Raw genomic sequence first — 13000 nt, forward strand, 5'->3', positions numbered from 1 at the left:
GTGTCCTGAATGTGGCATTACTGATGCACAAAGAAATACTCATTCTAATCTCTTTTAGCAGATGTGAGCCAGGATAAAAAGCTCTTCTGATTGAACTCTACCCCCTGAAAACTCTGGCTCGAACATGGGCCATCAGAAAGGCCTTGCTGAGGAATTACTTACAGGGAATCACCAGGATTATTTGAACAGAGTTCCCCAGTGGATATGGAGAGCAGCTTTGTTTCCAGTGTGTTGGTGGTCTCTGTGAAATTCCTTCACAAAACTCCTCCTTCCTCTGGGAGGTGCAAAAATTCATTGGTGAGATCAGCAGCAATCAATGAAGGGTGGTAAAGACAGACCAAGATTTACTTCAAGAGATGGCAAATCAGTCTCTAGGTTCTGAAAAGACTTAGCTCCTGATTCACATTCAAACATCAACTGGGAAATTTAATCAGAGTCCTTCCATAATATTTATTTTTTTTCCGTGAGATACCACAAACAAAAAGGGATAAGTGAAATCAGCAAATGTGATTTAGAAGGGAACCCTTGCAGGGTGGGAGTTTGGACTGAGAGGCAACAGGTCACACAAACTGAGGTATCCCTGAACCTCCCTGGATTTATAGGACACCAATGCTGAAGAACAGATATGCATTATTTTTTGCTTTAATGTGCAAGTGTGTGCAACACAGATCAGGCTAGAAGAGAATGAAGCCTACTGTTTTGTGGGTAAGAAAAAGTAAAAAGCAGAATGAGGAAAGACAAGACTCAAGTTAAATTTTTAATAAGGAGCATTTAGAAGCATCTTCTGAAAAGCCAGTGAATCTTTAATGCAAAAATTGCTTTGAAAAGGCAATTATCCAAAAAAGAAATTACTCTGCTCTGCAGAGGGACAAAATTTAATAATTGAAGTGCACACTGAGAGATTTTACTGCTATTTTAAGTACTTTCCTAGTTCAGCCCAACTATGAAGATTCAATTGTTTCCTCCCTTATGCAAGGCCAGCAGGCAGTTCAAGCTAAACTTCCTGTAAACCAGGATGTTGTAGAAATCTGACTGCCTCTGGCAATCACAGATAGAAGCAGATTCTCTGAGAAGACGAGGGGGATTGTTTCAGAGAGAATGATGCAAAGAAGTAACTTCAAAAAATAAAAACACCCAGGTTATCTACAGGATGAAGGCATTAGCCTGATGTAAAGCCCAGTTGCGTCACATTTCCTGATCTCAGGGCTTCATTTGCCATCTTTCAAGGGACATTTCAACCTGGCTGCCTTGGTGATGGTATTATGATGGCACCTAGGAAGAGACAAAATATTTCATTAGCAGTCTCAAAAACAGCAATGGAAGAACCAAGAACCCAACACAGTGACCCCCTTCTTCTCTTAGTCCTTTCACACTGCTCTCCTGAGGGGGTTAATAGATTATAAACATGTCCCTTTTACTCCTCTCCTCCCTTATTAAATGACCTGGGGTAGGATGCCATGGTAACCTGCTGGAAAAGGAGCTGACATTCATGCATGCCAGAAGGACTCAGTGCAAGTCCTCCTCACTCACCCAAGAGCACTGCTGCACAGGCAGGGGGTGCAAAACAAGTGCCCACCAAGCAAATCGGTGTCTAACATCACAGAGCTCTGCTGATGCCTTCACATTTCTGCGTGTTCCCTCCACTCCACTCACTCTGCCTAATCAGCAAGGGGGAAACCTAAAACCAAATGGCAGCAGAGGTTTGTGATGGGTGTGGAAAGCACTGAATGTATCTCAAATGGGACATTTTCAACCTAGCACCTACTGAAGTGATGGGGATTTTGGAAGGAATTTTGAATAGGTTAGAGACAGGACCTCTGAGTGTTTTTGATAATGCAGTTTTTTTCTTATCTTTTGCATAGGCAGGAAGGGTGAGTTTGGCTCACATCTTTAGTGCGTGGTTCAGAAGGTCACAAGACCCCTAGTTACAAGACCTTTTAAGGGTTTATTGACCAATAAAACACCGCCAGCAAGGATATTTATGTTTTTGACCCAATCCTTAAATATTTTCTCCTATAGACTCATGCTACAGTGTAAACTTTCTTAGCCAATCATGTTATGACACACAAACTTCCAGTATTGCATTCTAAACTCCTTGTTTACCTTCATTACTACTTTTATTTTTATATCTTAAACTCTGAAACTTTCTTCATCTTAACGTGACTCTGCTTTAAACTATAAATCCACATTCTTGTCTCTAGCACCTAAGTTTGGAAACCTTTTCCAAGGTCTCAAATCAAATCTTGTATTTAATTCTAAGCTTTGGCTTACAGGCCCAAAGTTCTGAGAGTTCCTTGCCTTCTGGATTCCAACATGAAACAAGAAAAATGAGGGGTGCAGAGGTAATGCTGAATATCAACTACAGCAAAGTGCCTCTAGGGCAGCAGAGGCTTCCAGACAGCACTGGGGAGTGTCTGACCCCTCAGGATATGGAGGAAAGAGGCTGAATTTATATATCTGTCCATGTAGACAAGGCCAGAAAGACTCCACAGATGAGGTTCTGCCAGAATCTCTTAGAGCCCAGGAGCTGAAAAGACTAATAGACAGCAAAGACATAAAATAACTAAACTCTCTTTCCCTTCTCTGACTTGCAGGATACATTATGCTCTCAAGATTACAGTAGAAATAGCCTCAATTATATGCTCCAATCCTTTTTTAAGTAATAAAATAGAAAGGTAATGTGATCTTGAAAATATATGCACAGTTGACCTAACTGAAAAATACTGCTCACATGTCCAGGCTTCTTGCTTTTCCCTTCTCCTTCCCCTTTCCCCGTCCTTTTTTTTACATACATGGTCTACACAAATATCCATCCAATGCTGAAAATTCAGGAGGTTTTTCACTTATTCATAAAAGAAGATTTGTTGCTGTGCTTAGAGAGTGTTTTTTGTGATGTATTTTATTTTTGACAGTTTTGGTTTTTTTCATAGCTGTTCAGGACAAGGTTGCTGAGAATGACCATGGCTGTCCACTCAAAGATTGGTGTCTGTGTGAGATTTAATCAGCAGCAGTGAGTGCTCTAGGATTTTTTCTGAGACATTCATAAGGGTGGTTGGAGCTCTCAGGCTGCACCAGAATTCTGCTGTCCTGTCTAAACCTGCCTATGAAATTTTAAAATCTTTTGTTTATTTGAAATACTATTCTGCTTTCAGAAACCGAGGTGAGTTTCCCTGTTCTCTCATCTCCTCAGCAGAGTTCAGGTTGAGTGGAAAGGGCTGAGAAGAAGGAAAATGTATTTATTTTTAGCTGCATGTGACTGAGAGGTACTGCAGGAGAAATCAGAAAGACACACCAGAGGAACATATCAGGGAGTCATGTCTCCTCAATTTGGTAATTAAATCCAAGCAAGCAAACTTTTCCTCCACAAAAGGAGGTATGGAAGAAGAGGAGGATCAAGAAAAAGAGCAAGACTGTCTGGGACCATGAGCAGCTGGTTTCCATTCCCTGAGGAAGAAGAGGGTGGCTCCAGGGGAGGGTCTAAGGTGATGTAGTGGCTGTCAGTGCAAGAATGAGAGGGGAGGGTGCTGCTAAAACACACTGTGGTTGTCATATCCAAGGCATCTTGTTTCCCTGACATCTGATCTCAAATGGAAACCATCAAAAATGCTGGAGACAAATATTGGAAACAAATGCAGAATAGATAGGTAACTGAAAGCAAACACTGAAGAAAAGCATTAAGTTGGAGAAAGAAAAATACTGAAGAGCACAAGAGTTCACCAATATTAACAGAAGACAGCAGCAATCAGGTAGTTTCACACCACTTTCTCCACAATTATTTTAGTTAAATTGCGTTTGGTTTTGCTTTGGTTTGTGCTTTGACTTAATTCCAATCTTGCCAAATATTTTCATCTTATTTATTGAAGCGGCTCACAAACCCAAACCAGGGGAAAGCTGAGCAGATCAGCAATTAAAAGGAAAGGTGTGTACTCGGGGCCAGACGGTGCCTGAAGGAGAAGGCTTGGATTGAAACTGTCTGCAGAGAGGAAGAGCAAAGATGAGCTGATATTGTTTTGGGCAATAGGTACAACCAAGACGCTTTGGAGCCAGTAGTAGAACCTCTGCTTACAGCAGGGTCAGCATTTCACTTTCTTGTTTTCAGTCTTGAGGGTTTTTTCCCACATATTGACATGGTGCTTCCTTCCCCATAAGGGTGAGTTGTCACAGGTCCTAACCTTCATTTTAGGGCAATATATAGCAAAGCAGCACTCTCAGAGCAATGATATCAATGTCAAGAGAGAAAAACCTCACTGACAGCAGCTGGGCAGTGTCTGAGAGACTCAAAGCCATGGGAACAACTCTCTACAGGCAGCACTGACAGGGCTTGTGCTACACTGAGCTGCAGCTGTGTTTGTGCAAACCCCTGGCAGTACTGACCAAAAAGGACACTCAACACCCAGATTCAGGCTCTGTCTCTGTCCCTGCTCCCTCTGAAAACCAGATCAGCTGCTGCCTTCCCAGAGGTGGAGTTAAGCCTGAGCTGTGCCTTCAGGAGAGCCTCAAGCCAGCTGAGACTCACCACCATAGAGAGCTGCCAGGCTCCAGGAGATTTCCCAGGGAAGAGGGGGCCAGGGGTGACATTCAGGCACTGCAGATTTCCCCATTCCCTCCAGCCAGGAGGGACAATCAGGACGTGCCACTGTCTCCCCTCCCATCCTGCACCCCAAAGCCCCTCTGGAGAAGGAAATCCTCACACCCAAAGCACATCTGTGCAAATCACTGGCAGTGTAGGGAGGTGTCTGGGGCTGGCTCAGGTCCACAGCCCCTGCAGATCTCTGGGGAAGGGGAAATGCTCCCATCCTCCCAAGGACAAACCTACAGAGTACTCCAATTAAATGCAAGAAGTTAAATTACTCCCATAGCTGGCCCTGCATTTTCTCCCCTCCACTCTCTGGGTGTTGTTCAGAAGCTGTCAGATAATGAAGTGCAAAGGCTAAGATAACATAATTTGAATAGCAGCTAATGAAACACTCTGCAATTATTCCTGAATGTGTTATCTGTCTTCCCTCTCTCACATGGTAACTGCAATTGCCTCTCCCAGAAATCTCCAAGCAGGTGATGATACACCAGAAGTGCACATTCTTCACTTCCATCTCTCCTTCTCTCACCCAAAAACCTCTCAATCCACCTCTCATTGCCTCTGTCAGAGGGGATTTCTCCTGGGTCTGTACACAGAGCCCACTCCCCATCACAGCAGCCCCATTTTGCTCCTCTCTCACTTCCATTCCACACCTGCCCTCTACCACTGTGTGGAACTGATCAAATTTTGCATAGGAAATCCCTGTGAGAAAGGAAAAAGAGAAAAGATTAGGAAGCAGGAGCTGCCGCTCTCACCTCATAATCTGTGAACATGCAGAAGAAGCAAAGCTGGCTCAAGGATTTATGGGAAGCAGCACAATTTGCTGCCTTAAGGATGAGGATGATCACAGGAGCTCATGGTCTCACACCTTTGTTTCCAGCCTTTCCATTCGAGGAAGCAGCAGCTTCAAAAACTTCTGTGGGTAAAATTATCCCCTTTGCTGAAGCACCTGCACTCTTGTGGAAAGACAACAGTCCCTTCCCTGAAAAGAAGCTGTGATTTATAGCTGCACTCCTGAATTTTTCACTGAATTTAATTTGAGCTCAGTGTGATAAAATCTTTGCCCACTGAGACAACAACATAATTTACAAAACATAACTCGGGTGTTTATTTATAACAGCTTCAAAAGTATTTCACCCACAGGTTTATGGCTTGTCTGGCAAAGTGAGGACTTGACCAGCTGGAAAAGGAATTACCAGGAAGCTCAGTATAAAACCACCTTCCTGATCTGTTTAAGGTATTCAAATAAATTACTGATAGGAGTCAAGTTTGGACAGGTGACATGGGAACCATCAGCACAAGAAATTAATCTCCAACATGTCTGGAGGCAGAGAGGTCAGGAAACACCCAGGAAAGGGTGATGTCCAGTGCCAGTTCAGTGGAAAGACTGTGCTGTAAAAAAGGCAGGGGCAGCACTGAGGGATGCTGTGCTCGACACTTCCAAAAAGCAGGAGATGCTGCAAGTACAATCCTTGCAAAGGAAAGTCATAGATCAGGGCAGAGTATTTTTAAATGAACTTGTAAGTTAGATTTGTGGGGGGTTTTATTCTTTGGTGATGCCTTTTCTTTTTTTTTTTTTTTCCTCTCCCCCAGAACTTCCTCCTCTCTGGAAGGCAAAAAAGTGGGAAGTGTAGTAAGAGTAGTGGGAGAATAACAGGAGGCAGACAGAAGTGACACAAATTTCTGCTATTATCCTTGGAACCACAGGAGAGACTGACTGGAAAAGTAGCTGAATTTAAATGAGAGGATATGTTGTAAGCTGACAGCTCTAAAACAGAGTAGGAAGCATATCTAGAACTCCACATGAGGCAGTAGGCTTTAATTCTGTAGTATCCACTTTATTGGACTCTGCTGGATCTCAGGTTCCAACATGACCTACAGTTTATGTGGAGCTGTTAGATCCATCTTTATAGAGTTACCACCTGGTCTCTACAGTCAATTGCCTGTAGTAAATGAAAATATTGACAAAGGCTTCACTAGTCCTGGTTTCCTAGTACTTGATGGCAGGTCAGGAAGGCATTTCTATTCATCTAAAGTGAATTTAGAACTGCTTGGATAATAAAGCTTACATCTGAGCAAAGGGCCCTCACTGGATGCAAGAGGATTCCACAGCACACACAATCCAAATGATGGGGTAATATCCCAAGTAATATGAAACAAAAGAGGGCCCACATGTCTGTGGTGTTTTGCTATAAGACCCTGAGAAATGGTCATGGACAGATTCACAAACTCCCTAAACATCAGCTCAATGTTGCCCTCCAAAACCATTCACTCAGCTGGAGAGAAAGGTGTGACTGGAGGCTATAAACAGAGTACAGCACAGCAGAGTTTTCCACAAGGACTGCAAAATCAACCCATCCCAACTACTTCCACATGTGGAAAATTACATATCTGTAAGCTGAACGGGGCAGTGGGACACTTGTCCTGAGGAAGGAGTTACCTTGGATGGATCTCAGTCAGCTGAAATTTGACCAGAGGAAAGGAACTGGCTTGGACAGTCATCAGAGGTAAAACCTTCTGGTTTACAGGAAGCACAACCTCATTGAGTGGTGCAAAATAATAAACCATAAATAATAAACCAGGTCGGCTAGAGGAAGGTATTGAGTGTGATAAATGCTCTCAGGATCTCTACAGCACCTGATGTGTTGGTCCTGCTGCTCCATGCTGGAGCAAGGAGTGAAACCCTGTACTTTTCCAGGCTAATCTGTTACCTCTAAAACACATTTGAAAAAAACCAATTGCCATTCATTAAAAAATATTGTATCTTAACACTCACTTCAATGTAAAGCAAAATGCAGAAAGTTATAATGTTAATTCATTTCAAGCAGTCAGGAAAAAAAAATCAGCCTTCCTAGGCCACCATATCTGCATTATCTGCATCTCCATCTTCCTGGCTCTCCACCACCCAGCTCCCAAAGGCAAGTCCTGGTTACACCTGGTGCAAAGCATGCCAAGAATATACATTTAGAAGCTTCAAAGGAAAATGAAAGAGGTCCTAAGATGAAACAGAAACCCTGAAGAATGGATAATTCATGCATATAAAAAAGCTGATAATTCACTGATTAAATAATTGGTTTCATTAAAAGATAAATATCCCTCTCTCCTAATGACATTACTGTTGATATTACTCCATTGATAACATCCAGCTTAACATAACCCCTACAGAGTCATGTTCTGCTTTCCAAAAGAGCCTTTGCCTTGAAGAAAAATCAAAGAACCTTGTTCGTGACCTGAGCTCTTCAGCCATCAACCAGTTCTTTTCACACAGCCCCTAAGTGATGGATAGCTACATCCCAGCACAAAGAACCAGAAAAATAAACTGTGCCAGACAGAATTAATGTTAAAAAAGGGGTATGCATTTAGAACAAAAGAGAATGGAAAGAAAAGAGTGTGAAATATTTATTCCCTCCCCCCCCCCCAATAACACTAGGCAGGAAAAATGGCTGAAGAACACTTCTTTATGTTATTTCTTAACTTCTCAAGTGTTATGAAAAATCATTCCATTTCAGAAAAGAGCCCAAGATATGCAGGGCCATGGAATATTTTGGGAGAAGATCCCAAGCGGACTGATGTGTCTCTATGGAATTTCAAAGCCAGAGAAGAATATATATTTCAAACACAGAGAAGAATGATATCATGAATATATCAACTATTTTAAATACTGGGCAAATGCTAACTCTGTTTTCACGAGATGTATTTTCCCTGCTATTATAAAAGGAGGATTACACCATAGTAATATGATATTCCCTTTATAACTATGATTGATCCTCATTTTATCATAACTGAAAAATTATCTGTAATAAAACTATACAAAATCTGCCTCTTGTGCATTGAGAAAGCTCATTCACAATCATAATTTGAATAATAATTTGAATCCTAATTTGAATTGCACTCCTCCAGAAGATGGCTTTGTTGAGGGTGGTTAGCCAGCCCCAGACAGGGAGCAGAACACACAGCACATACCCAAAATTGTTGTATCCATATTCCCCTGGACTCAAAACCCCATGAGGAAAACAAGGCAGCACTCAGGGGTAGCATTTCATTCCAAAGGACACTGACAGTCACAAGGCCTTGTCATGATCTTAACTGACTCTGCCAATTGAAAATTCCCAGAAAGATCACACTACATCCTGAACTGACAGCTGCTGGGATGATGGACAGGAAAGGAGAAAGTCTGGATCCCAGTGCTGCAAAACTGGGTACCTTTGCTGCTTTGGATGTACAAGAGCCCATAAGAAAAGGTATTCCCCTTAAACACACTCCAAAGTCTCCCCCGATCAATAGAAATATTTCCTCTGCTTTTACCCAGTGGCAACAGGACTAAAATGTGAACTCAGTCTGTATTTGGTAAGGGTTTGCTTGCTTTTCCTGAGGGTTTTTTTCCTTTCTTTTTTATCCCTATAAGAAAGCCTCCCAGCCTTATTCAGCCCTTATGTTTCCTGTCCTAAATTCATGCTTGACATGTTTCAAGATGAAGACATTAGTGCAGTGAGAGTGGAATGAGTGTGGCCACATTATCATCAAGTAATAACTTGATCAGTACCCGAGATAACTTAAAACCTAACTCAGCTCCAGACACAGAGGCTTGTGCTGCACTTTCTGTGCAAACATTCCAGTGCCTCTCCAGCTGCTGAAGGATTGAATAATCACCAGAAAAAGCACATTTGCAGAAAGTTGGTTTCAGAAACATCCTACAGCTTTTGGTTCTTGCAGCACTCTGCTGCAGGTTGCCCAGGAATCTGGTGTGCTCCAAGTTTGGATGTTTTTGAAATGATCTGGATGTTCTGAGATTCCCACTCAAGAAGCCCCACAGGCCATTCCCAGCCTCTGCATAATGAAAGCAATGCACCTGCTCCATTTCGTCAGCTACAGAGCAGTAGAGACACAGATGTGGCACTTTCCTGTCACAGCAGCCCTGCCTGGGGACAGTGCCACACTCACTGCAGCCATCGTGCCCATAAAGCTCAGCAAAAAAACGTTAGGCAGAAAAAAATTCCAGCAATTCTTTCCCTCCAGTTACAATAAACTTGCTTCCAATTTGTTGTCCATCCGTTGCTAATTTCATTATCATTTCACACATGTTAATGAGACACATGCTGGTCACATGACCTCCCCTTTCCCTCTGGGGCCTAATGAATTATATGTCATGAATAATTAAGGGCAGTTTGTTTTGGCATACAAATTCATTAGTGTTTTAATATAAAAATGCACAAAAAGGGAATTAATGTTTCATGACAACTAAAATAACCCTTTCTGTTAAAGATGTGGCCACATTGAGACCATTTATTTATGCTTTTTTTTTTTTTTCTAATTAAGTCAGAATTTAAAGATCTCCAGACCACACCACTAAGGAGTAGCTGAGTATTTTAAAAGCAATAGTGTGCAGCTTTTGGCAGATTTCCTCCAGATCCCATAATGTTTCCTGATGCTCTGGCATGACTGACAAGAGTTTCTCCCCCTGTGAGTGCAGAGATTTCTCCCCCTCCAGCAATTCACTATCAACATTTGAAGAGGGAGCTGCAGCTTTTAGTTTGAATGCCACATTAAACAAGCTGATAAGGCTGTCATTTTTTATTTTTAAGCTGTAATTCAAGTGTAGACTTATATGGCTATGGCAAGAATCTCATTTCATAGCATCTAAGAAATCAGCTGGGCTTCTCAGATTTTTCAGAGGAAAACTGAAAAGTGAGAAGTCAACTGGAAAATTTTTGTTTTAGGTGCAGATAGTGACATTGCTTTTTTAACCTTTTCATGCCTGTTAGAAGGATCTTTTAATGCCCTTCTAAGGAGCACACCCTGGTAACACTGTCAGCATTCTGTCAGCCCCGCACATAATGATCAGCCCAACTGGTTTGGATATGAACAACCCCACAGCAGAGAGTGGCCAAAATTCAGTCTGACATATGACTGGAAAATGAGAAAGACTCAGATATTTTCCATGGAAATCAGGGGTAAAATCTAAACTTTTTTTTTTTTTTTGTACTCTTGGAGTGGGACATCCATTCTGCAGCTTTGCTGGCCTTGAATTCTAGATATTTCAGCATTCTCAGAGAAACACAGAACCAGACAGACAGAAAGGCACCTCAGAAGACCAGTAGAGAGGCCATGTGTTCCCATCCCTTGCCAATCACCTGGAAGTGCTGAAGCACCAAAGTGCTTCAGGACATGATTTTTTGAAAGCATGAGCAGTAACAAGATTTTGATACAGCTTTATGAAGACATACATTGTCAGTTTTAAAAGAGCTCTCATAACTGCTCTTCACAAAATTCAAGTGCCTTCATACTCTGCAGTGAGCAGATTAAATTTGAAAGGATGGGTTCAAGTATGCAAGACGTGGCCTTTGCTACCCCTGTTAAACATTACCTGGTTCTGAATGAGTTCTGGCTGAGGTGAGGCCCCACTCAAGGAAGGTTCAGCACTTTCAGGCCAGCAGCTGGGTTTTCCGAGGGCTCCCTGTACCCTGAGTACCCCTGGCTCCCTCTCCTGTGGCCATTTTCCCCCTGGGGCTTTGGGACTGCTGCAGGATTCACCCCTCTCGTGCTGTAGTGGCACTTGGACAGCAAGGAGGCTGGAAAGAAGTGGGCTCCCCGGGATGAACAAAAAATAAAATCCCGGATGACAAGAGTGGCAATAGAGGAAGCAATTTAGGACAGAACTGAAGAAAGTTCTGACTTCTTCAGCTGGAGATAAGAGATCTTTGAGCATGAAGGCTGGAAATGGGATCAGAGCACAGAGCACATTAGGGAAAGCTGCATCACCTTTTTTGGTTATTGAGGAAGGAGTAAGGGTGGGTGAAGTCAAACACTGAGGGCTCTAAGCAAAGCCAATATACATCTATCTCCCACTAGAATTCCTGCAGAAGGATCTGGGTCCTGCCAGTAAATCTCATATATCTAAAATAAAAATGATGTAACTATATTATAACACATAGCATGTCCTGACTTTGGCCAACTATCCTGAAAGAAGCTATTCATATTCCCCTTCATGGATAATAGTGAAAAATCTGGCCTGATACTAATCCCAGTTCTTCTCTTTATAAATGGAAAGGAAAAAAAAAGAAGAAAAAAGAAAATTCAGATTAATCAATCACTAAATTATCCCACTGACTGTAAAGGAAAATACAACTAGAATATAATTGGTCTAGACTGAGATATATTTTACTACCCACCACTCTAGAACCAGTCTGTACTTTCACTTCCTTTGTTTTACTATTTTATTTCCCATCAAAATCACAGCATAAAGTTTGAGCACACGTTTTTAAATGATGGAATAATTTATTTAGAATCATGCATTCCCTAGCTACTTGTATGGTAAACTGTGAACAGAAAAGATTAAATGAATACTGTTGGACATACTGAGAAAAACAAAAATTAGGTTGAAATACAGGAAAAACATCAAAATGTTCAGAGAAAAATTCTGCTACATAAAAGTAACAGAAAGTGGATGATAATGCTCTATCATCAAATTACATATTACTTACATGGTACAGAGGGACTGTGAAAATCAAGATGCTATTGGGATGTACATAATAAATAAATAAATTTTAAAAAAAACTTATAAAGACAGCAATCACTTTAGGAAGTAAATGCAGTAAGAGGAAAAAAGAATTGGCAGAAGCCTTTAATGGAATCTTTTACCTTCTGCAAGTCCTTGGATATAAACCCTGACCTCTCAGTAGGTGCAAAGGAGACAGAGAAAACAAGGCAGAGTAAAATAATCAGGTGGCCTGGGAAATATAACTTTTAGACTTTTGTGTTTCTAATAATGGAAGGAAAAATCAGGTACGAAATAGGGTTTTTGTCATGGAGGATGTGAATCCAGAGACAGAAATGTTAGCTCTCAGTGAGGAAATTATGTTGGTCCTGTACAAGAAACAGTTGTCAATGAGCCTGAGCTGATGTTCACATCTGCAGTGGAAAGCCACAAATGCCAATTAGAGACCAGGGATCCTGAACAAGTTCAAGGTCATCCAAGTAGCAGAGCAGAAATAGTAAAGCTAAAATCTCTCATCTATTGACAAGCTCATCCACAGGGTTTATTTAATTGATAAACACTTAAAACCTATGAAGCATGTGCTAATGCACTGGCTTGTGAGTTAATGAGCCAGGACATTCCTCTGGATAGACTCAGAACAACTTGGCTAAGGTTCCTAAGCCATGATGGTTTTCTAAGATTCATGTGCCAGATGCCTGTAGTGTCAGGCCAGGTAATCCTACTGGTTCTTTGAGCTTTTAAAAGCCTCGTGTCTTTTGCACAGTGGCAATTTGTAATTTCTGAGAATCAGCCTTTTTCTTTCCATTTCTGATTCTGTATAGTTGTTTAGCTCTGTTTTGGCTCACTATTTTGTGGCCTTGCTTTGCTCAGATGTTTTTCTCTGATAAAAAAATGCATAGTTTTTCAATAATGTACTTCTTTGTGCAGTT

Source organism: Vidua chalybeata, chromosome 5 (genome assembly GCF_026979565.1).
Source record: "Vidua chalybeata isolate OUT-0048 chromosome 5, bVidCha1 merged haplotype, whole genome shotgun sequence".
Classification (NCBI taxonomy): domain Eukaryota; kingdom Metazoa; phylum Chordata; class Aves; order Passeriformes; family Viduidae; genus Vidua; species Vidua chalybeata.